Below are 22,273 nucleotides of genomic sequence, written 5' to 3'. Positions count from 1 at the left end.
TTTAAAAACTAAAAAAAACCCCCCAAACTTCTGAGATTCAAGGCATAAAGTTCCTTCCTAATAGCCCATGAATACAATCACAACTCTCCCACCTTTAAAGCAAATAAACAAATACTCTTTTAACACCTGAGTTCCCATTAGCTACCATCCGGTGTTGACCAATTTTCATGCAAAATTTTCAATAGAACAGTTCATTGTGTCTCCTACTAACCTCCCAATCACTACAACTCCAATGTAATCTGGTTTTCATCTTCTCTCCTGAAACTACTCTCTTTAAGGTCACCATCATTAAGATCTAATCGCCCATCTAGGGGATTTTTCTTCAATGTAACTCAGTACTCTCTAGAAAGAGTGGTGTTATGGCATTTGTTACAGTTTTTCATTTGTTTGTTATCTGTCTCCCCCCTTGATGATGAGCTTCATGTCTGAGTTTCTGCCTCATTCATCTTCATATCATTGATAACACAATGCTTAGGCCATGATAATGCTGATAATAGATGTACTGCCTGATATCTGTTCAAAGCCTGGATGGTTTGGGAGGCCCAGGGCTGGTCACATCGTAGGAGTGAATAAAATACGTGTAAAACTGGACAGGCAGTGGGAGCGTTAGACTGCGGAAGGTATTTTGAGCAGTGTAGTTCTTCTGGCAGGTCTTCAATAATGCTACCCACCCACTTTTCAGATTGGCTTTGATGACAAGAATTAGGAAGATACAAAGATATAATTTAGTGCAAGAGCCAGAACTCATTGATATTTGGTTGAAAGACAGGAGTGGCATCTCCATCATGACATTGGATAAAGCATGAGAATGAGAGTGGAGGAGATAGTTATTCAATATTAGAACAAGAATGTAAGTTCAGTGCCCAAGGTTTTAATCATATATTATTCTTTTTCCCTATACGCCAATCTCCAGTGACACAGGCCAGGTCTCTTTCATACTGTAAATACACTTAAATATCTAAAACAATGGAATTGAAGATGGCCTTTATAGTCACTTTTAATGACATCTCCAAGCAAGTCCTGAACTCTGCTGAAGAGACAGTATAGGATCTCAGCTTTGAATGTGAGTTTTCAAAATGCTGCAGTAAAAAATACCACTTCTGGGCATTATGCCACCTCTCATACAACTCCTCTGCTTATTGACCCAAGTTCCTGCTGTTTTAGTCTTACTGTGGTGCAGATCATGTTTTGGGGGGTGCGAGGAAGGGATAATGAGTTGGGGAGGGGAGGGAGACCGCCAAGTCTGCAGACAGGTGGTAATATGCTAAGATGTACTAAGAGTGACTTTCCTTCTGCCAAACACCTCTGAAGTTAGACAGAATCATTGTAAGTTTAGCCTCCTCCGACTGCAAAAGAAATAAAACCATTGTAATAGAAATGTGCCATGAGATCAATGTCTTCCACTTCTAAAACAAACATCTTTGCTGTGCCTCTGTGTTTGTTTTGGATTTAGAAGCTGAATCCTTTATCAAACAGTAGGAGACTATTATCTGGTGATAATGTATTTTGATTCTGTTGTTGTTATATCAAAACTGGTTTCTTCTAGGCCCATCCTTTTGGTTCGTTCACATAATGACATGTTTAAAGATCTTTGTAAGAGCTGTATTAAAATGATGGATATTTTATATTGCCAACATAAGCCACAATCTCTAAGGCTGATGATAAACTCTGGTCCTGGTCTCGGCTACTGTGTGCTTTAAAGCTTTTAGCTGCTTTTCAAATGTTGGCATAGATGTCAATCATTCAGTATCATGCTCATAGTTTGTGTGAGAAAGCCATTTGTTAAATTACAGCCTCCTAGACTCAAAGAACATTTACCAAACGCTTTCAGATAAAATGCCACCTTATTCTGTAAAATGCTGGGAAACTTGCAAGGGGAAGAAATACCTGAGGGAAACAGCAAATTAGAGGAGACAAGAGTCACATAACACTTTTCTCCATTCTCTATTAAACTTTTGATTAGAACTGAGAATAGCACTTAATTCCTCCCTTTTCTATGTGGGTTTTTGTTCTTCATTGGACTAGATAAAGCTCTTTCGGGGCTGGCCCGGTGGCGCAGCAGTTAAGTTCGCACATTCCCCTTCTCAGCAGCCCGGGGTTCACCGCTTCAGATCCTGGGCACGGACATGGCACCACTTGGAATGCCATGCTGTGGTAGGCATACTACATATAAAAAGTAGAGGAAGATGGGCACGGATTTTAGCTCAGGGCCAGGCTTCCTCAGCAAAAAAGAGGAGGACTGGCAGTAGTTAGCTCAGGGTTAATCTTCCTCAAAAAAAAAAAAAAAATTGAATTAAATAAAATAAAGCTCTTTGGGGACAGGGACTAGATCCTACACAGGTGGCCTCAAGATCGTAGAGGAATGACCCCCCCCTAGGATGATGACTCACTGTGGTGACCCCCGACCCAAAGGGGCAGCTCTTTGGATTTTCCTCATATTCTGCCATCTTTTCTCCTCCTTTTGGTAGATCCTACTCCTGTATAAGGCCAGAGGGTCTTCTAAATTACAGGAAAATGAATGGAAGAGATGGGGAAAGGCAAATAAATAGTCCTTTTGCTCCCTAACACTACCACCAGTGCCCTGTTCCATGTTGCCTGGTACCTGGCCCCATTAGTCCCATAATATTTTCATAAGTCCTCTTTGTACTTACCTTGCTCATCCTGTCATTTTAGTCAAATCTTCAGGAGACCCAGACTGAGGTTTCCCTCTGAAGTACCAACTTAAATGTGTATCATTGTCACCTATCTTTTAACCTATACAAGCTAAGTCTGTGGTTCCCAACTAGAGGGTATAGTTTTACACGTGCACTAAGCAGTGTGTGAAAACCGTGTCTCCCAATACATGATACAATGTGTATGTTTGTATATCACATGATATAAAATTATTTACTCATATCTTACTTTCAAATGTATGTTTGCAGTGGGTGAAGCAATAGTGACAAGTGAGCAGTGTCCTATGCGCACACGTGGGAATTGCAAATCATCTTGGAGCAGAGTTCTCTCATTATGGGAGGATTTGATTCTTGAGTGATTCTTTTTAGTTAAGCAGTTTGTAAGGCAAAAAATTCCTATTGCCCTGGGAGAATCTTGCAACAGAAACATTTTTGGTGCCTGGCCTCTTGGTTTTCAGAGTTAGTCTTTTGGGAAAAGGGTGACCAGAAGCCAGGATGTGGTCTGGTAGTGATGAGTCTAAGATCCCAATCTCTTATCCTCAAGATTAGAAGTTAAAGAAACCTATCTGGTGGACAAAGTTGACCCAGTCTGTCTTAGTCCATTTGGGCGACTATGACAGAATCTCATAGACTGGGTGGTTTATAAACAAGAAAAATTTATGTCTCATATTTCTGAAGGCTGGAAAGTCTAAGATCAGGACACCAGCAGACTGGGTGTCTGGTGATGGGCCACTTCCTGGTTCATTGATGACCATCTTTTCACTGTATCCTCGCATGGCAGAGGAGTTGAGAGAGCCCTCTCAATCTCTTTTATAAGGGCACTAATCTCATTCATGAGGGCCTTCATGAACTAATTACCTTCCAAAGCCCTCATCTCCAAATGCTATCACTTGGAGAGTTAGGTTTCAACATATTGTTTGGGGGACACAAACATTGCCTAGAGCACAAGTCCAAAGCTAGTTGGTAATGAAGGATACCAAACACCCTAGAGGAGACCTCATTATGAGACAAGCTTCTGGTAGCCTGGTTTCAGTATGGATTCAGGTGTTTTTATGGGAGATTAGAGGTAGCACAGCATGTGTCTGAGGCAGGATGTGCCTGCAGGTCCCGCCATCCTTTGGAGAGGAATGACTGAACGTGCTTGGAGTCTTGTTTGAGGATCCACAGAGGTGCTGACAGGAAACAGCCCAGCGAGGCCATCACTGCACAGTATGTTAGTGTTCCTGGTACCTCAGAGTATCATTGTTCAATAGCAACCATTCAATGGTGTTATGGCAGTAGCTCTGAACCAATAGGATTTTATAGTTCTCTCTCCACTTGGTGTTTAGAAAAAGGAATTGATATCTTTTTTCCAAGTGAGCCTCAGCATTGTTTACTAGGATTTGGGAGAGTTTTCCTAATAGAAGCCTATGGGAATTTGAAGGTTACCTGAAAACACAAGAGTTGTGACTATACTTGTATACCAAGCTTGTAAAGTGGATCATATTACCTGCATACAGATAGTACCATGATTCTCAATATTCAACGTTATTTAAATACATTACTGAATACATAATAGTCTTTTGACATTTTGTATTTTACTAATTGGCAGTTACCATGTGGGAGTTTGGTAAGTTATTCAATATCAAAAAAGAATTCCATTCTTACAAAGAATTACTGAATTAAGAGAAAAAAATTATCTCCAACTTCATATGAGCTTTCCCCAATGTTCCTACTCATCAAAACTCTTAACAAACATCCAAGGCTGTGCTTGATCCGGGGACAGTCTTTAAGGAAAGGTCTAGACTGCATTTCATGCCTAGGGAAGGGAGAAATCATATTTGAAACGTTCGGTGGGAACTTGCTAGTCTTTAAAGCCCTTAGAGGAATAGAAAGAGATATCAGGCAGCCATGTGTGTTATTTTCCTGGAGCCACCGTAACAGCATACCACAAACTGGCTGGCTTAAACAACAGAAACTTATTTCTCTTGTTTAAGGAAGGCTTGGAGGCTGGAAGTCCAAGATGTTGGCTGGTTTCATTTCTTCTGAGGGCTCTCTCTTTGGTTTGCAGATGGCCATCTTCTCATTGTGTCCTTACATGGTCCTTCCTCAGTCCGTGCTGTGTCCTAATACCCTCTTCTTGTAAAGACACCAGTCATATTGGAATAGCACCCACCCATACGACCTCATTTTACTTCAATTGCCTCTTTAAAGGGCCTATCTCCAGATATAGTCATATTCTGAGGTATTGGGGGTTAGGACTACAACATATAAATTCAGGGGCACACAATTCGGCCCATGATACCAGGTGAGACTGAAAGGGATCCCCAAAGGATGACCACAGCAAGATCCTGGGATCCCTAGCTTTGCCTCCTCTAGGTTTAGCTCTGTGGTCTCAGCTCTTCAAGTTCCTGGAATGCTGCAGTGGCGGGGCAGGGAGGCTCCGCTCCTGTTGGATGATGAAGGAAGAAGGGGACAACTGGAGGTGTAAGGGAGTCAGCGATGTGTGGAGCTGGTTCAGGCAGCCCGGCCTGGAACTGGAAATGGGTTTCAACCTGGAAACATCTTTCTATGTCACAGTTTCTTTTAGATTATTAGTTTTCTATTTCAGATGTACAGTTGATTAAAATGGCTTTCTTGGGCAGGCTGAGTATTTGCCACAATAACGCGGTATGTTTGCTAACAACAAAAAAGGAGACAAATAGATGTTAATTATAACCTGTTCACACAGGGAGTCTGCCTGTACACTTCTTTTTCCCCCTCAGGGCCTATCATAGTGCTTCTTAAATATGTTCTGATTGATTAATTTTTGGTTCACTGAGTTTTACAAAACACCTTCGGGCTTCCTCAGGCTGTGCCTAAATGTTTCTTGCAGGTGACCAAGTTATGCAAAATGCATGACTGACTCCATACATTTTGGGTTTTGTTTTTTAATTCTGATGGCCATGATTGTCATCACTAGATTGAGTAGAGACATAATCGACATATCAGATTCATGAATTCATGCAAGAATCCTTACAAGAAAATGATGACACTTTTTCCCTTAACAGAAACAGCTGGTGTCAATGATGCGGATGGCTGAAGTTTTATTTGGATGACAGCAGTTGGTATAACAACCCTTCTGCTGCTTACATTTAAAATACTCCATACAGACACATGCCACTGAGAGGATGGAAGGCTCGAGTCTTCCCATGTAGGACTTAAACCCTAGCTTGGCATGGGACCCCGCAAGAGGCGGGAATATCGCGAAAGCCACTCTTCTTGGACTGCACTTGTGGAGTCCAGATTTTTTTCTCAATTGAATCTTCCCATTATTTATCCATTTCTAAGTGGACTTTGTGAGTTTTAAATAAATAAGATCATGATCTTTCAGTTTTACTGAAAGAAAAATAAGAGAAAGTGGACCAAAAATCTGAAATGAAGGTTGTGTTAGTATTAATGAAGAGCATTTTTTAAGATATTCCATGGTTTTGGGCCAGCTCTGGTGCCTAGTGGTTAAGTTCGGCCTGCTCCATTTGGATGGCCCGGGTTCATTTCCTGGTAGATGCGGACCTACACCACTTATCTGTTAGTGGTCATGCTGTGGCAGTGGCTCACATACAAAAAGAGGAAGATTGGCTGTGGATGGTAGCTCAGGGTGAATTTTCCTCAGTGAAAACATACATGTATATACATATATAAATATATGTAATGATTTTGATTTAGTTGTAGCTGAAAAAGTTTTCTCCTTAACTTTCTTGAGGAAATTTATTTTTATAAGGGATTGAGCAATTCCTTGACTGAAATAACAGCTTATATTATAGATAAAGCACCTTTCCTCCTGGATCCTTCACGGACCCCTTCAAACCAGAGGAAAACTAATAATGGTAATACAACAGCTACAATTGTTAGCTGCTTGCAATCTGCTAGGTATTTTGCACACAATATTGGAGTTAATTCTTACAATTGTCTAGGAGGCCTATTCTTAGTACCATTTGCATATTTAGAAAACTGAGGATCAGAGAGGTTAAATAACTTCCCCGTGGTCACAGAGCTAATGTGGCAAAGCAAGAATTTAAACTCACTCTGTCTGGCTTCAAAGCTGCTGCTTTTAGTCATGCCCTTAATTATTGTAATAGAATGCTACAAGTTGCTCCAAACTGTCCCCCTCGCTAGAGTAAATTCTAACCCTTCTCAGCTTTGACTTAAGAAATAGGAATTGAGGCGCCTTACCCTCCTCCGCCTACTTTTCCCCAGGCTGTTTGGCTCCATATTCCGTAGAACTCACCAGTTCATACTTTGTACCTCACTATAATGAAGGAAGAGGAATCTGTGAAAAAAATAAGGCTTAGAAACATGAGTTAAGAACCTGATGTGCCTTATCCTTCATTCATACCTTCAATTGATATGTACAGCTACTTAGTTGCATTCAGAGCAGCTAATTTGAATAGTTCTTAATTACGAATATTCATTCCCTTAAGTAGCTGTTCCCTTCCTGTTTTTTAAAAGTTATCATCTAATCCATTCCAGGTAGATATTTCCCAGGAGAAAAAAAGGAGCTAGATCCACAGGTATCCACATTTATTTTAAAATGGGGCAAATCAGGGCATCTTAAAAGCTCCTCCACCCTCTCAGTCTTCCTGACAGTGTGACTGAAAATAGCACTGGATTATGAACTGGATTACCAGTGAGTAACATTGGGAATTTACCAACAGCTTTGTAAATCCAGTTGCTAATTTGGATGTATAAGAAAAGGACCATGCCAACTAAATAAATATGTAAATATTTTAAAAATCAATTAAAGAAAAAAAAGAAAAAGTTCACAGCCATGAAAACTTTTAACTCAAAGATAGCAGCTGTAATACTCAGTTACATTATTTTCAAATAGTCACATTTCAATTAACTAGAAGGCTTGGGGGATGGGGTGCTTGTTAGTTGAATCTTCTGGTAAATTTGAGATAATCCATTATGCTTTTCGCTTCAATCTGATTACGTCACCATGAACTTTTTGCCTCTTGTCTCTTGTGATTGAGATCTTAGAATACGCCAGGTTCACTCTGAATAGCAGGCAGGATATAGAATTTTAAAAATGTAAATAATATCAGTCTCCCACAGAGTAAAATGAATGAGACTTGCCCTTAAAGTTTATCCCTTCCTTGGAAATGCCTTTCCCACTCACAGTTGAAAATGAGTGGTCAGGGGCAAGAGGTAAGGTGGGGTACTATTACAGTACTTGGTGGTGGTATCATTAGTAGTACATATTAGCTTTAATCGACAACAGCTTATGGAGTTATCCTTTGTTTTTTTAGTATATATTTTTTGATGGAAACTGGACCCTAGAAGCAAAAGTTGTACCCAGAACCTTTAAAATTATAGCAGTAACTAAATAATTTACTTTCCGCATTCGACCCTCCATGACTTACTTCTGTCATTACTTGTGGAATATTTTCTTTTGTTGAGGAGTTAGGGGGAAGGAGTGATATCCTCCAATTTTCTGCAGTTATGAGTGTTAAGGTGGACGATTAACTGCTCGTAAGTGTAGTGGATCCCAGCACATTTCTTTTTCTCGAAGCGTTTGTGAGACTCCTTGGCTAACTGGAAGGAGTCCTGGACTGTTGGAGAAACTGTTCTTGCATCTTCTGCTTCTACCAGCTGTGTGACGTTCAAGAAGAATGCAATCTCTCCAAACCTCCATTCCTCATCTGTAAAATGGGAATAATGATGACCTTCACAGAAGTGCAACCCAGGACAATGCGTGCTTGCATCTGAGTAGTCTTTTATCATAAGATGTTGGGTTATGTGCTCACCCAGGGACAAGCCAGTAAATACACCACAGGACAGGCTTTGGTGTATAGGGCTCAGAAGCCTGATTTTTTGGACCTAGGGAGAGTGGACACATCTTTCAGAACAGTATTTGCATTAACCAAAACCCATGTATTTTGTAAATAACAAATGGTGGTGATTTGATTCATAATGAGAAAAACTGCCACAAGAGCGAGCAGGAACACCAGCTGTCCATTCTCTCCCTGAAGGTCAAGCCTTATAAAGGAAATTAAGTCTTAATAAGAAAATTGCTTAAGGAGCCTGAGATTGAAATAAGGAGAATTGGATGATGTGAAAATTTAATGGCGTTACTCTAAAATGGCCTGATGTATCCATCTCAAAATAGTGATAATTTTATCTTTGGGACAGGAATGTTGCAGATATACTGGCCACAATCCTTTGTGGTTACCTTTGCATTAAGGATGGTTTTGTCAGTAGGACTAAGCTGTGGCTAAGGTTTTTGGTTATCTTCTCCCAGGAACAATGAAGTCTGCCGATATACCACTTGAGTCTTCCATTTCCGTATTCAACAGTTGCCCCTCTTTACACTTGACTTATTCTTGTTTAGCTATAATAAAGAATTTATTCAAGTTTTAGTCATTTCTCCAAGGTGACGGATCCGTTTCTTCTTTTTTACATGACTGCCCATTTTTACTCTAAAGTAATTTCAAAGTTTAGTCCTCAGAGTTATCTGACTTCCCTTCTTTTCCAAATTCTTGGTTTCATTTATAACAATACCTACTCCACACTATTATCATGAAAGCTAATTTATTTAATGTAACAGAAAGTATGTAGTACAGCTCTTAGCACCTTTCAGACATTCAGTAAATAAGGTTTGTACCTTAAATATGAATATCTTCTCTCAAATACTTCATCATTTATCTGTATTTTTATTTTTTGTTATGGGTACCATAGCATGCTAGATTTTCTGGACCATTTCATCCCAATTTCAAATAATTGTTCCATTTTCAAATAGTCATTCCCATTTTCCTCTAAGTCAACAAACTATCCTAAAAATCCATTTTTTTCAGCATCTAGCATACATCTCCCAGATGCTCTTACACTTCTGATGCAAAAAATACTTTTGAACTGTGGTACTTGATTTTTCGTTAGAGAAAATATTCATTAGGATTTAAAGTATGCAACAAACAGCACTCTCTTGTAAAATTGGGAGTGATATATCTCATAATGTCACTTTGCAACTTGCATTATAGTGATATATAGTTACTTAGGTATGCAGATAACACTTAGCACTTTTCTACTTTGTGTTGTAATTTGTTGTCAATGTACATATTTTGCTTTTCATCTTCTCCTCTAGCTTCTGTAAGGAGAGGGACAAGGTTCTACTCATCTTCATGTTCCCTAGATACTTCGTAAATTTGTATAGAAAAAAATGGGTAAATAGTCAAAGAAATAGTCAGGTTCTAACATGAAGCAAAATGAACTTGATTTGAAAATGCTCCCTTTTTTCATCATGGTGTTTAAAATTGTCGCATCAATTTACTAGCTGAATCGATGCACTGCTGTTCCAGAATGTACTCAGTAGGAGCCTCTCTCTCCCAACTCTTTCCTGCTCTATTTCTGATGGAGATATGTTAGAGGATTGGTAAAGCAAGTTAACTAAAATCACTAACACTTCTGTCATTGTTTACCTCTTTTCTCAATTGGTCGAACTTACTTCTGCTAGTTTCTGTGACTTCAGATAAAAGTACTTCTTACATCGCCTTGTAACTGACATAACCAAGGTCCTATATGGGCTTCAGGGTGGACAGTAGAATTTCCTGTTCTCTTGATTCCTGGTCAGACATATTTTAAAGACAATCTGTGTAGAAAAAAAGAACAAACTTTTTGTCATAAACATGTGTAATTCCTTAATTTTTCTCTTTATCCTTATATAACCATATTATCATGAAATCTCTGAATTACAAATAAAGTTTCCCTAATGAATGAAGCTCTCTTGATAGCTTTCTCTATATTCTACATGAATACTTTTAGTGATGGAAAACCCATTTCACCATAAAGCAGCTTTTTGGAGCCCAAAATAATCCCCACACCTCGGTTTCCTCTCTGAAGTCATGCAAATGTAACATACGTCTTCTTATTTCCGTCTTAAAATGTCTTAAGAACAATATGCGACTTGCTCCAGTAAGCATGGCAGAGAATCAAATGATAACCCTTTTCCCGGGCTCTGAAATTTCATTGAATATCAGCACCTTGTTTGGATCTTTTTCATATAAAGTGATACAAAACGACACTTTCTTGTGTTTTCACATTTTTAGGTCAGTGACACTCTATCTCCTAATTAGTGCTCTGTTGCAGTTGTATGAATGTAGACGTGTTTCCTTGGTATTTTAGTGATACTTTCCTGAGAAGATCTTCCTAAGATATTTAAGAGAAAACATTCCAATTTTTCTCTTTATTCTCTTGTTTTTCAATTTTATTAAAATTTTTAAATGTGGCTTTATTAAAAGTATGATACATCCATTAAAGAGAGGGGATTGTGGAGGATTTAAAACATGTCTGCAAAGTCTTTGATACCACTCTCATTAAGAGGTGGAGTCTAATTTCTTTTTCTTTGAATGGACATAGAATGAAGTCGAAGTGAAGTGAATTCTGAGACTAGGTCCTAATAGGCAGTGCTACTTCAGCCTGGCTCTCTGTTGAGACATTTTCTCTTGGAACCCTGACACCATACTGTGAGGAGGAAAGCCCTGGCCACATGGAGTGATATCAAGTAGATATTCTGAGGTAACGCTCCCAGCTGAGGTCTCAGGCAGCCACCAGCATTAACCACCAATGTGTGAGGAAGCCTTTGAGATGGCTCCAGCCCCTGGCAACCTTATGAGAAATTCCCAGTGAGAATCAACCAGCTGAGACCAGTCAGCTCTCAGTGCTCTGAGAGATAATACTAGTAAGTGATTGCTGCTTTTTCCTTTTATTTTTTTGGTGAGGAAGATCAGCCCTGAGCTAACATCTGTTGTCAATTTTCGTATTTTTGCTTGAGGAAGATTGTCACTGAGCTAACATCTGTGCCAATCTTCTACTTTATATGTTGGATGCCACCACAGCATGGCTTGATGAGTGGTGTGTAGATCTGCACACGGGATCCAAACTTTTGAACCTCGGGCCACTGAAGCAGAATGTGTGGACTTGACCGTTATGACACTGGGCTAGCCCCTGATTCTTGCTTTTATACAATACTAAGTTTGAGATGGTTTGTTATGCCACCATAGACAACCAGAAAATATTGTAATGCCACATAAGGGACTTCCAGAGCCAAACCTAAAACATGGGACATTGACTCTGACACTAAGACTGAGCAGTAGCTGGAAGAGGCTAAAGTTTGTTAGCAAAGTTTATAGAGTCTTGAGGAGTTTGTCAGTGAGAACTTAAACAAAAGTGAGTAAACAGTTATTAAAAGCAGGAGGAAAAAAAACCCTTTGTTACGCAGTGGAAGGAAGTTTCGCAACACTGTCAGCCACTGAGATGCGGAAAACAAATATACCTGATCATCTGCCTAAGGAAATTTCCAGGCATCATGTTGAAGATTCCACCTGATTTCTCTCAGCTGCTTGTAATAAAATGAGAGAAGAACTAAAGAAATAAGAGCTTTAAAAAAGCTGTTAAATATAAAGAATCCAGGACTTGGGTTCAAAAATAAAACAGTTCCTCATTCCCAACCTCTCCAGATGGTAAACTGTTCTCAAATTAGGAAATAGCTTTCAGGCAAAGATCAATTCCAGGGCACTGTCAGGAAAACACTGTCTAAAAATGACTTTAAAACAGTTCCTCAGAATTCAGAAGGATTTAAGGTGGTGTCTCATATACCTTTTCAAACGAAAAAATGCCACCTAAGAATCTTAAGATTATGCTTCACATTTCCTCTCAATTAAAAATTGTCTTCTAATAATTTTTAGTACATTGTCCCATAGAAACTTTACTGGGAGCTGAAAGTAGAGCCCAATTTACCTAAAAATTCTTTATGTGAGTAGCTTTTGTTTAATGGATTGAACCCCAAAAAGATCCATTGAAAATCCATGAAATTTTTAAGATAATTGTATGAACAGAAACACTGTCAGGCTGGACTGAAAAGGAAAGCAACAGTATAAAATGAAAAGTGGCCTTGGTATACCCAAATTTCTATGGAAAGGAAGTAGGCAGAGAAGAGTATTCAGCTTTAGTCATGGGTTACATTTTGGGCAAAAGGAAAGACAATTCAAAGGGAAGAACCAAGATCCATGGAGAATTATTTTCAGCCAGCGGACTAAGTCCTAAGTAAGGAACTGGGAATATGTGCCTGTCTGGATTCCAGAATTATCATGGACTAGTGACTGTTGTATATTTCTCATTTTTCTTTTCCTTTTTCCCCTCCCTATAGAAAAGCATCTGTCTTTCCTTCCACTGTATTTTGGGTGCATGTGGGGCAGATAATTCATTTCTTTAGTTTACATATATTTAGATCCAGAAGGAGGGCACTCAAGATGCTATACCTGAAAAACCATACCCAAGATCACCTGGACCCCATTTAGATGATAGCATCTTAGACATTTAGCCTGAGACTGAAGGTCTAACAGATGATATTTTAGGAGGTGTTGCAGAAGTGGGCAAGTGTAATTTGCATGTGAGAAGAATGCAAATAATTTGGGTACAGAGGGTGGACAGACAATCCTTCCATGAAGAAATGTAATCTAATTCCTCTATCCTTAAATATGTGTAGCCTTAGTGACTCATGTCTAACAAATAGAATGTTGCAGGGCTGAGCTGCACAATTTCCAAGGCTAGGTCACTCCTTTGTCCCAAGTCTCTCTTAAGATACTTGCTCTTGGAATTCAGCTGCCATGTTGAGGGGAAACTCGGGCCAGTAGGAGAAGTTAGTTGTAGGTGTTCCACCTGACTACTCAGGATGAGATCTCAGCCAACAAAAAGTCATCAAATGTGTGAGTGAGGAAACATTCAAGATGACTCCAGCCCCGTTTAACATCTGACAACGACGTGGGAGGCCCCAAGAAAGAATCATCTAGCTGATCCCAGTCAACCTGCAGAACTGAAAGAGATAAAAGTAATAAATTATTGTTGTTGTTTTATGATATTAAATTTGGTATAACTTTTTTGTAGCTATAAGTAACTGGACAGGGACACATATATATGTACTGATCTGGAATAGTCTCCAATGTATATTAATAATAAAAAGAAGGAGCAGGCATGCATAGTATGCAACTGTTGTTGTTGTGTTTTATTTCTTAAGTCTGTTGCTTGAGACTTTTCTTTTGTCTCAAAATTGGTGACTAGGATACAAAGCTGAGGGAAAAAGGGCTTTAATTATTTCACATTCAGAATAGAGCTGAAAACAATTGGGGTCATATCCTTCTTAGGTCTTAACAGCTGAATGGCTCTGCTATGCAAGCCACCCTTTCCTTATGTGTCAATAATTGGGTGTGTTTGGGCAGACATCCAAAAAGTCATCTGAGTCCTGGGTCATCAAGTTAGAAATGGAATATTGGACCTTTTTGCTCCCTTTACATGGGGGAAATAAGAGGGTCGCTTCTCAAATTCCTTTTCTAATCTAAGTAAGAAAGGTTCAAAGAGATTTACTTGTAAAGGTTGAGTGGCCAGCAAGAAGGGATGATTGGTGTGTTTTCTCAAATTGGGCAATCTGCTTTTGCAGTGGAGTTTCTGATCTGCCTTCTATGCCCATTTGGGCAAGAATATAAGAATTTTCTAGAGAGGCAGAGCACTGGGGAGAAAGAATGGTAGTAAGCTAGCCTTCTCTCTAGTGTTTATCTTGGCAAGGATGTGTGACTATCCCATGGGTAATATGGACATGTGGAAGGTTTAATCAGCTTGCTGGTGCCCCATCACTGAAGGTGCGTGGTCCAGTAGTAAGAAAACATAAGATACACTGTGGGATGGGAGGTAAAAGAGATTTGGAAGAATTCATATTGAGGCCATATCCACATTGTGAAAGCAGAGGTGAAAAATTGTCACTTCCACTTGTAGAATACACAATCTCTGTCCCCTAACACACAAGCACAAATAAAAAATGTACCCAACAAAGAACCATGGACAAATGCATTTGCCATACAGAGGACTTAGACAGACAGCCGTTGAAACCAGAGAAACAGAAATAGCTAAAAATATTTATTATTGACCCTCTACAGAAAACAAGTTATTGATCCTTGTTCTAAAAAAATTAATATACTATGCTAACATTAATGAAAAAAACTGGAGGAGCTCTATTAATATCAGGCAAAGTATGTTTCCAGGCAAAGAGTATTTCCAGGGATGGGAAGGGTCATTTAGTATTGATAAATGGGTCCATTTATCAAGAGAACATAAAAATCCTAATAGATTACATATGTAACAGAGTTTCAAAATATATGAAGAAAATCTGGTATAACTGCAAAGCAAAATAAACAAATCTGCTATTACAGTTGGAGATTTAAAAATATCTCTCTCAATATTTGATAGAATATATAGACAGAAAATTAGTAAAGATGTTGAAAACACGAACAGCACTATCAATGACTTGATCTAATTGACATTTAAAGAACACCCCACCCAAGAGCAACAGAATATACATTTTTTCAAAGTGCAGGCAAAAATTTTTTAAGATAGATATATCATGTTCTGGGCCATAAAGCAAGTCTTAGTATATGTTAAAAAAAAAAACTTTTAAATAGTACAAAGTGTGTTCTCTGATCACAATAGAATAAAATTATAAATCAGTAAGAGAATAAAATCTGAAAAAAATCCCCCAAGTGTTTGGAAACTGAACAACACACTTCTAAATAATGCATAAAATAGAGAAAAAAAAAAACAAGAGGAAAATTAGAAACTATTTTAAATTGAATGAAAATGAAAACATGATATGAAAACTTGAAGAATGTAGATAGAATGACACTTAGAGGAAAATTTTACAGCACAACATGCCTACGTTAGAGAAGGGGAAAGGTTTTAACTCAAAGACCTAAGCTTGTACCAAAAGAAACTAGAAAAGAAAGAACAATTAAACACAAAGTAAACATAATAAAGGGAGTCTATAAAAGAGCAGAAATTAATAAAATAGAAGACTGAGAAAAACAAAAGAGAAAAACTATGATATTACAAGCCAATTTTTTGAAAGGATCAAGAAATTGATAACCCCCTAGCCAGACTAATCAGGAAAAGAAGAGAAAAGGCAAGAATTGCCAATATCAGAGATGAGAGAGTGATTATTTCTATACATCTTACAGAAATTAAAAAGATAAAGAAATATCATAAATGACTTTATGTTTGTAAGTTTAATAACTTAGATGAAGTGGACATATATCTTGAAGGTCATATATTGCAAGGCTCACTCAGAAACAAATAAGAAATCTGAATAGCCCTATACCCATTAAAATATTTGTTTTTAGGTAAAAATATTTCCACAAGTAATATTCCAAACCTAGATGATGTCACAAGTGAATAATACTGAATATTTAATAAATAAATAATACCAGTTATATGCAAACACTTTCAGAAAATTGAAGAGGAAGAAATTCTTCCCAACTATTTTATGAACCCAGCATTATCTTGGTAAAAACAAACAAACGAAAAAGAGAAGACATAATAAGAAAAGAAAAGTATAGACCAATATTCCTCATGGGCATAGATGAATAAATTCTTAGCAAAATTGTAACGATATTTAAAAATGATAATGTACCATGACTAAATGGGATTTATTTCATGAATGTAAGTTTGGTTTACTGTTTAAAAATCAAGCAATGTAATTCACCACATTAATAGAAATTAACCAAATTAACAGAAAAACCGTATGATCATCTAAATAGTTGCAGAAAAGCCTTTCAGAAAATCCAACATTCATTCACGAAGAAAAAAATTATCAGAAAAGTAAGAATAGTAGGGTACTCCCTCAACTTGATGAAGCCCAGCTATGAAAAATCTACAGCTAACACCATTCTTGGTGTTGAAAAACTGAATATTTTCCCCATAAGATCAGGAACAAGGCAAGGATGGCTACTGTCACCACTTGTATTCAGTAATGTGCTGGAGAGATTATCCAGTGTAATAAGGCAAGTAAAAGAAATAAAAGGCATCCAGATTTAACAGAGAAAAGTAAAGCAATCTTTATTCTCAGATGACATGATAGTCTATGAAGAAAATTTTATGGAATATAACAAAAATGCTAGTTAAATGAATAAGGTTAGCAGAATTACAGAATACTAGGCCAGTATAGAAAATTCAATTATTTTTCTATATACTAGTGATAAGCAATCAGAAATTAAAATTAAAAATACCATTGATGGTAGTATCATGAATATGAAATACTTAAGTACAATAAATCTGGCAAAAGATGTGAAAAATCTCTACACTAAGAACTACAAAATGTTTAGAATAAAATACTTGCAAATCCTATCTCTGGCAAAGGACTTGTATGTAGAATTTGCAAAGAATCCTTATAAGAGGACAAATAGCCCATTTGAAAAGGGACAAAATATTTGAATAGACATTTCACCAAAAGAAAATATACATATAACAAATAAGCCATATGAACATATGAAAATATGTTTAACATTAATTGATATTAGGTAATGCAAATTAAGTCCCACTGAGATACCCTTTGATACCCATTAGAATGGCTAAAATTTTTTAACTGATCATATTGAGTGTTGACACCATTGTGGAGCAACTAGAACTCTCATACACTACATCTCAGAATATAAAATGGCACAACCACTTTGGAAAACAGATTGGCAGTTTTTTTAAAAAAAAATTAAATATACACCTACTATACAACCATTCGACTCCTAGGTATTTACCCATGACAAATATGAGCTTATATCTACACAAAGACTTGCTTATACATGTTCATAGCACCTTTATTTATAACAGTCAACACTAGAAACAGCCCAATGTCCATTAACAGGTGAATGATTAAATTGTGGAATCCTGTGGAATACTACTGAGAAATAAAAAGGAAAGAACTATTGCTACATGTAATAACATGGATGAATCTTAAAGTAACTATGTTAAATGAAAGAAGCCAAACATAAAAGAGTATATAATCTATGATTCCATTTATATAAAATTCTAGAAAATGCAAACTATTGTATAGTGAGAGAAAGCACATCTGTAGTTGCCTGTGGTTGTGGGTGAAGGGAGGGAAGAATGGATTACAATGAGTATGAGGAAATTTTTTGTGGGTGATGGATATGCTCATTATCTGCATTGCAGTGCTCACTTTGTGATTGTTAACATATGTCAAAGCTTATCAAATTGTACGTATTAGATGTACAGATTATTGTACCTCAATAAGTTTGCTAAAAGAAATTACTAAGCTTTGCTTCTCAAAGGACAATATTAAGAGAGTTAAAAGAAGGCTACATACTGGGTGAATATATTTGCCACACATATACTTTACCATGGACTCATAAGTAGAATATATAATATATTCCAAAAAAATAAATAAGAAAAAATACAGACAACTCATTCTTTTAATGGACAAATATTTAAAGAGGCATGCCGCAAAAGAAGATACTCAAATTTTCAACAAACATAAAAGAAGTTACTCAGCATTATTAGTTACTAGGGAAATGCAAATTAAAACTACAAGAGACCCATCAAGACAGCTAAAATTGAAAGAACTGATAGCATCAAGTCTTGGCAAGAATTTGGGACAATTGGAATCCTTATATAGTGCTGATTTGATATTCATTATTATAATCACTTGGAAAACTAGCAGTATCTACTAAAGCTAAACATACATATATCCTGTGATCTAGTAATTTCAATCCTGGATATAAACTAACATAAATGAGTGTTAATGTCTAACAAGAGATATGTAAAATAAGGTTCATAGTTTTATTCATCATAACCCTAGTTTGGAAACAACTAAATGCCCAATTAATTTTAGGATAGGCATACAATGGAATATTAGACAGTAGTAGAAATGAATGAACTCCCTAATGTAAACTATGGACTTTGGGTATACGAATGGAATATTTCTGAAAAGATACACAAGCAACTGATTACAGTAAGGAATGGGAGCTATGCTTGCTTTTCATATTACACTCTTTTGCATCTTTTGGAATTTCTATGCACTACATGTATTTCCTATTCTAGCAATAAAGGCAATGCAAGAAGAAAGTATTATACCTCTGCTCTGTAGTCTGCTTAACGTGCACTAATCATTTGCTTCTATAACCTAGGCGTTGAAATAATTGTTTAAAAAAACATTTTTAAATGAGCTAACATGATGTAGAAAATCATATAGAATTTTCTGATGTTAGAAGTTAGGTTTTGATCCTAAATATTTATGAATTTAAGAACACAATAGAAATTTTCTATTAGAATTATTTCTCAATATGTTAATTACACCACTGAGAGTCCTTTCTTTCTCATCCTAAAACGTGAAGAACATAGTCAGGAATAAGGAGACTTCAGAGTGTTGGTCCTATTGTCCTACTGTTATGAGGCTGAGCTTTTGGGATGCAAATTGGACTAACTTTTGCTATTTTTGGTATCAGTTCTTTGAGCTTTCTTCACCTCTTGCAGAGCCATAATTTGGGACATTATTTGGCCAAAATGTTAGTTAGCAGTAAGAATCCCAAGGCTCAAAAAGGCATAAACATCTTTGTAAAACGCAAGCTTGGAGAAGTGAGATCATCGATGGATGTTGGGAAATTGCAGAACAATGACCTTAGATTAGTCTCCAGAGAAGTTTAGATCAAGCTGAAGAAAAGCATGTGATTTTCCTGTTCTAAATTGAAGCCAACAGCTCTGATTTAGAGAATCTTATGTCTATATGGCCTTTCCAGGGATGTTAGGAGCCAATGTTGAAACTGTACTTTAAAGTGCACCAAAGTTAAAATTCACAAGCTTGGGAACAACTTGTTTTCACAGCAATGAGAGCTGGCATGGCAAACACTTCTCAGTGGTGACTTACATACTTATTCAGTGATTTAGACTGCTTCTCTGGCACGGGTCAAATGGCATATTAACATGGGATATAATCCTTTCTCACTCTGTAGGCAATGGCTCAGTGTGATATTGGCACCATATTAAGCTTCATTAACCCTACAACACGTTGCCTTCTTACTCTTGGCACTCTCCTGCAGGCTGCAGGCAGTAACCCATGAGTAATCTGATTACCTACAACCGACTGTAGCCGCATGGAATGGAGGCTGACTACAGAGTGGAACACAATTACAGTCTTTTGAGATTCAATTAGAAAGCTGTTGGTAGAGCTTCGTTCAGAATTCTGTAACTGGCTACAATCACCCCTCGTGAACTGCATGTTTCTTTAAGAGCCCACCGTAAATAATGAACTTAAAAAGCTTCACCTGTTCTTCATATGCCTTTTTAGAATTTCTCCTCCTGAGGTGCATAATAAATCAGTTTGGCATTTAGAAATAACAATAAGCATTTCCACATACTCTCTGTGGGCTTTTTTTTTTTTACCTTCTCCAAAGGTAAAATATTATTTGTCTCCTCCACAGAATTATTCTGACTTTAGTCTTCTTTGTGAATGGACATTAAAAATAAACGCTACTTAGCATGGAGCTGAACATTATCAAAGGCTGATTGTCCTTTAAATAAAACCTGAGGTTAAGAAAAATTAAGCTTCACATTTGGAAAACCAAAATTAAGACAAAGACGTGCTAGACTGGATTATGTCATTCTGTGACATCTCGCAAACATCAATTATGCTAGATATACATATCCATAAGATGTCATTCTTTGCTTGCTGGTGGTCTGAATTTCTAATTGCACATTTAAAATGAAGTGGTTTTAAAATGCACTGTTGGAAGAAACAACATATTAGTTAGAAGACGTTTGGGGTACATTGAAATGCATTCGGTAATGGATTGTTTGTTTTTTACTATGTCATTTTTGCCGCCATACTTGCCTCATCTTGCTATTTGTTGTAGGATTTGCTTTTACTATTCTGAGATTTATAGAACAAATATGAATTTTGGAGACAGACTTGAGTTTGAATCCTGGTTTTGCTGCAATCTATGAAAACTTTAGAAGTTACTTAATCTTTTTGCAGCTCAGTTTTCTCTTTTTTAAAAAAGAGAATAAAAATACCTTATGGCAGTGTTGTTGCAATGATGAATTAACAGCACGTGATGAAGGGAATGGCAAGGGGCACGGGGTATAGTAAACACTTAACACATGTGCTTTTCCTTCTTACTCAATTTCTAGATCTCGCTGGAAACTTCATCAGCTGACTGTGAATTCATATCCTTGTTTTTATCACTATGTATAACAATTATCTGGTTTAATGATATAAGTTCTATTTTTACACCATAAAACTGGAGGAATCATCATTAATTATTAAAACACATTACTTACAGGCATTTGTTTGAATGCCTGCATTTCAGTCAGCGGTATCTGAGTTTGACTAAATGTGATATTTCCTTTTGTCCTCTCTTCATAGAAAATGTGAATGCACAATTGGCTCATTAAATTCAACCAAATTCCAAAAAACTCAAGCTAACTCTTCAGACTAATGCCTGTTCCTTGACCTCTGTGAAGTGAATGCATAAAGAATCTGAAAATGTAGGCATTTTCAAATCTGGAAGTTGGATGGTTACAAATGCTCAGAGCATATGAAAATCTCTCCACTTGACTCTGCAAGTAAACAACTAGTAAACTGCTGAATGCTAAACACTTTCTTGATAATACTGGAAAGCTATGACTGAGGAAATCACTTTCCTCCCTGGACTCTGTAGATTACAATGTGTCCGGTGAATCCCCACTGGTACTGGCTCTAATTGCAGGGCTAGTATGCATTTGATAACAACTGGTGTGGGAGGCCATGTCACTCATTAGCATTCATGAGTCAGATGGCTTTGTTAGGTCCAGTCATCACTTACGATAATTTAATCAGACTTGCATTTATCCATTTTGTAGTCCATTGTGACACACTTTACTTTATCATTATTCATAATGAGTCACTTTGTGTCAACTGGTCAAGGTTGGGATTCATTATTAATCACCAAGTTTCTTTTCTTTTCTTTTCTTTTTTTGCTGAGGAAGATTTGTCCTGAGCTAATGTCTGTTGCTAATCTTCCTCTTTTTGCTTGAGGAAGATTTGACCTGAGTTAACATCTGTGCCAATCTTCCTCTATTTTGTTATGTGGGTTGCCACCACAGCACGGCTGCCAAGGAGTAGTGTCGGTCCACACCCAGGAGCCAAACCTGGGCCTCCAAAGTGAAGCATGCTGAACTTAACCACTAGGCCAGCCCCAATCACCAATGTTTTAGGGACAATTTTCCAAAGTTTTCCAACATATTTTGCTAGATTTTTATTATTGTAATTAACTACAGCTAGGTCATTAATACTGGAAAGCCAAATGGAGCCCTGAGATTCCAAAGTGACTTGTCTCAATCTGAACTGCTTTTCAAAAAATAATCCTCAAAGCAGCACTGGCTACATCACTGGCCATGGACAGGGCTGAAAGAGCAGAAAGGTGGTGTATGTCAGTTTATTTATGTTTTATTCTTGTTTTTCACTTGACCCTTAGGCACGTCCATATCACCAGTGGGAAATCTGGATCAATAATAGTTCAGATGAAGGAAATGGAAGGTCTTATGGGGTTAGATTCAACTTTCAAGAATCAGATAAAATAAGCTCTTAAAAAAAAGTATAGAAACTCAATTTGTAGATTGTTTGGTCAATACTGCTCATGACTCTCGTGAAAGCATTACCACTCTTTTGTTTCTTTTTTGGCTCTAAGCCTGGAGTAAAATAATCAACAGGACAAAGCTTGGCCACAAATTTTTATTCTCATTTGTTCTCACACTTTTTTCCCTGTTTTTATCTATTTCCT

Source organism: Equus przewalskii, chromosome 17, assembly GCF_037783145.1.
Source record: "Equus przewalskii isolate Varuska chromosome 17, EquPr2, whole genome shotgun sequence".
Taxonomy (NCBI): Eukaryota; Metazoa; Chordata; class Mammalia; order Perissodactyla; family Equidae; genus Equus; species Equus przewalskii.
Note: the sequence above shows the minus strand (reverse complement) of the source record.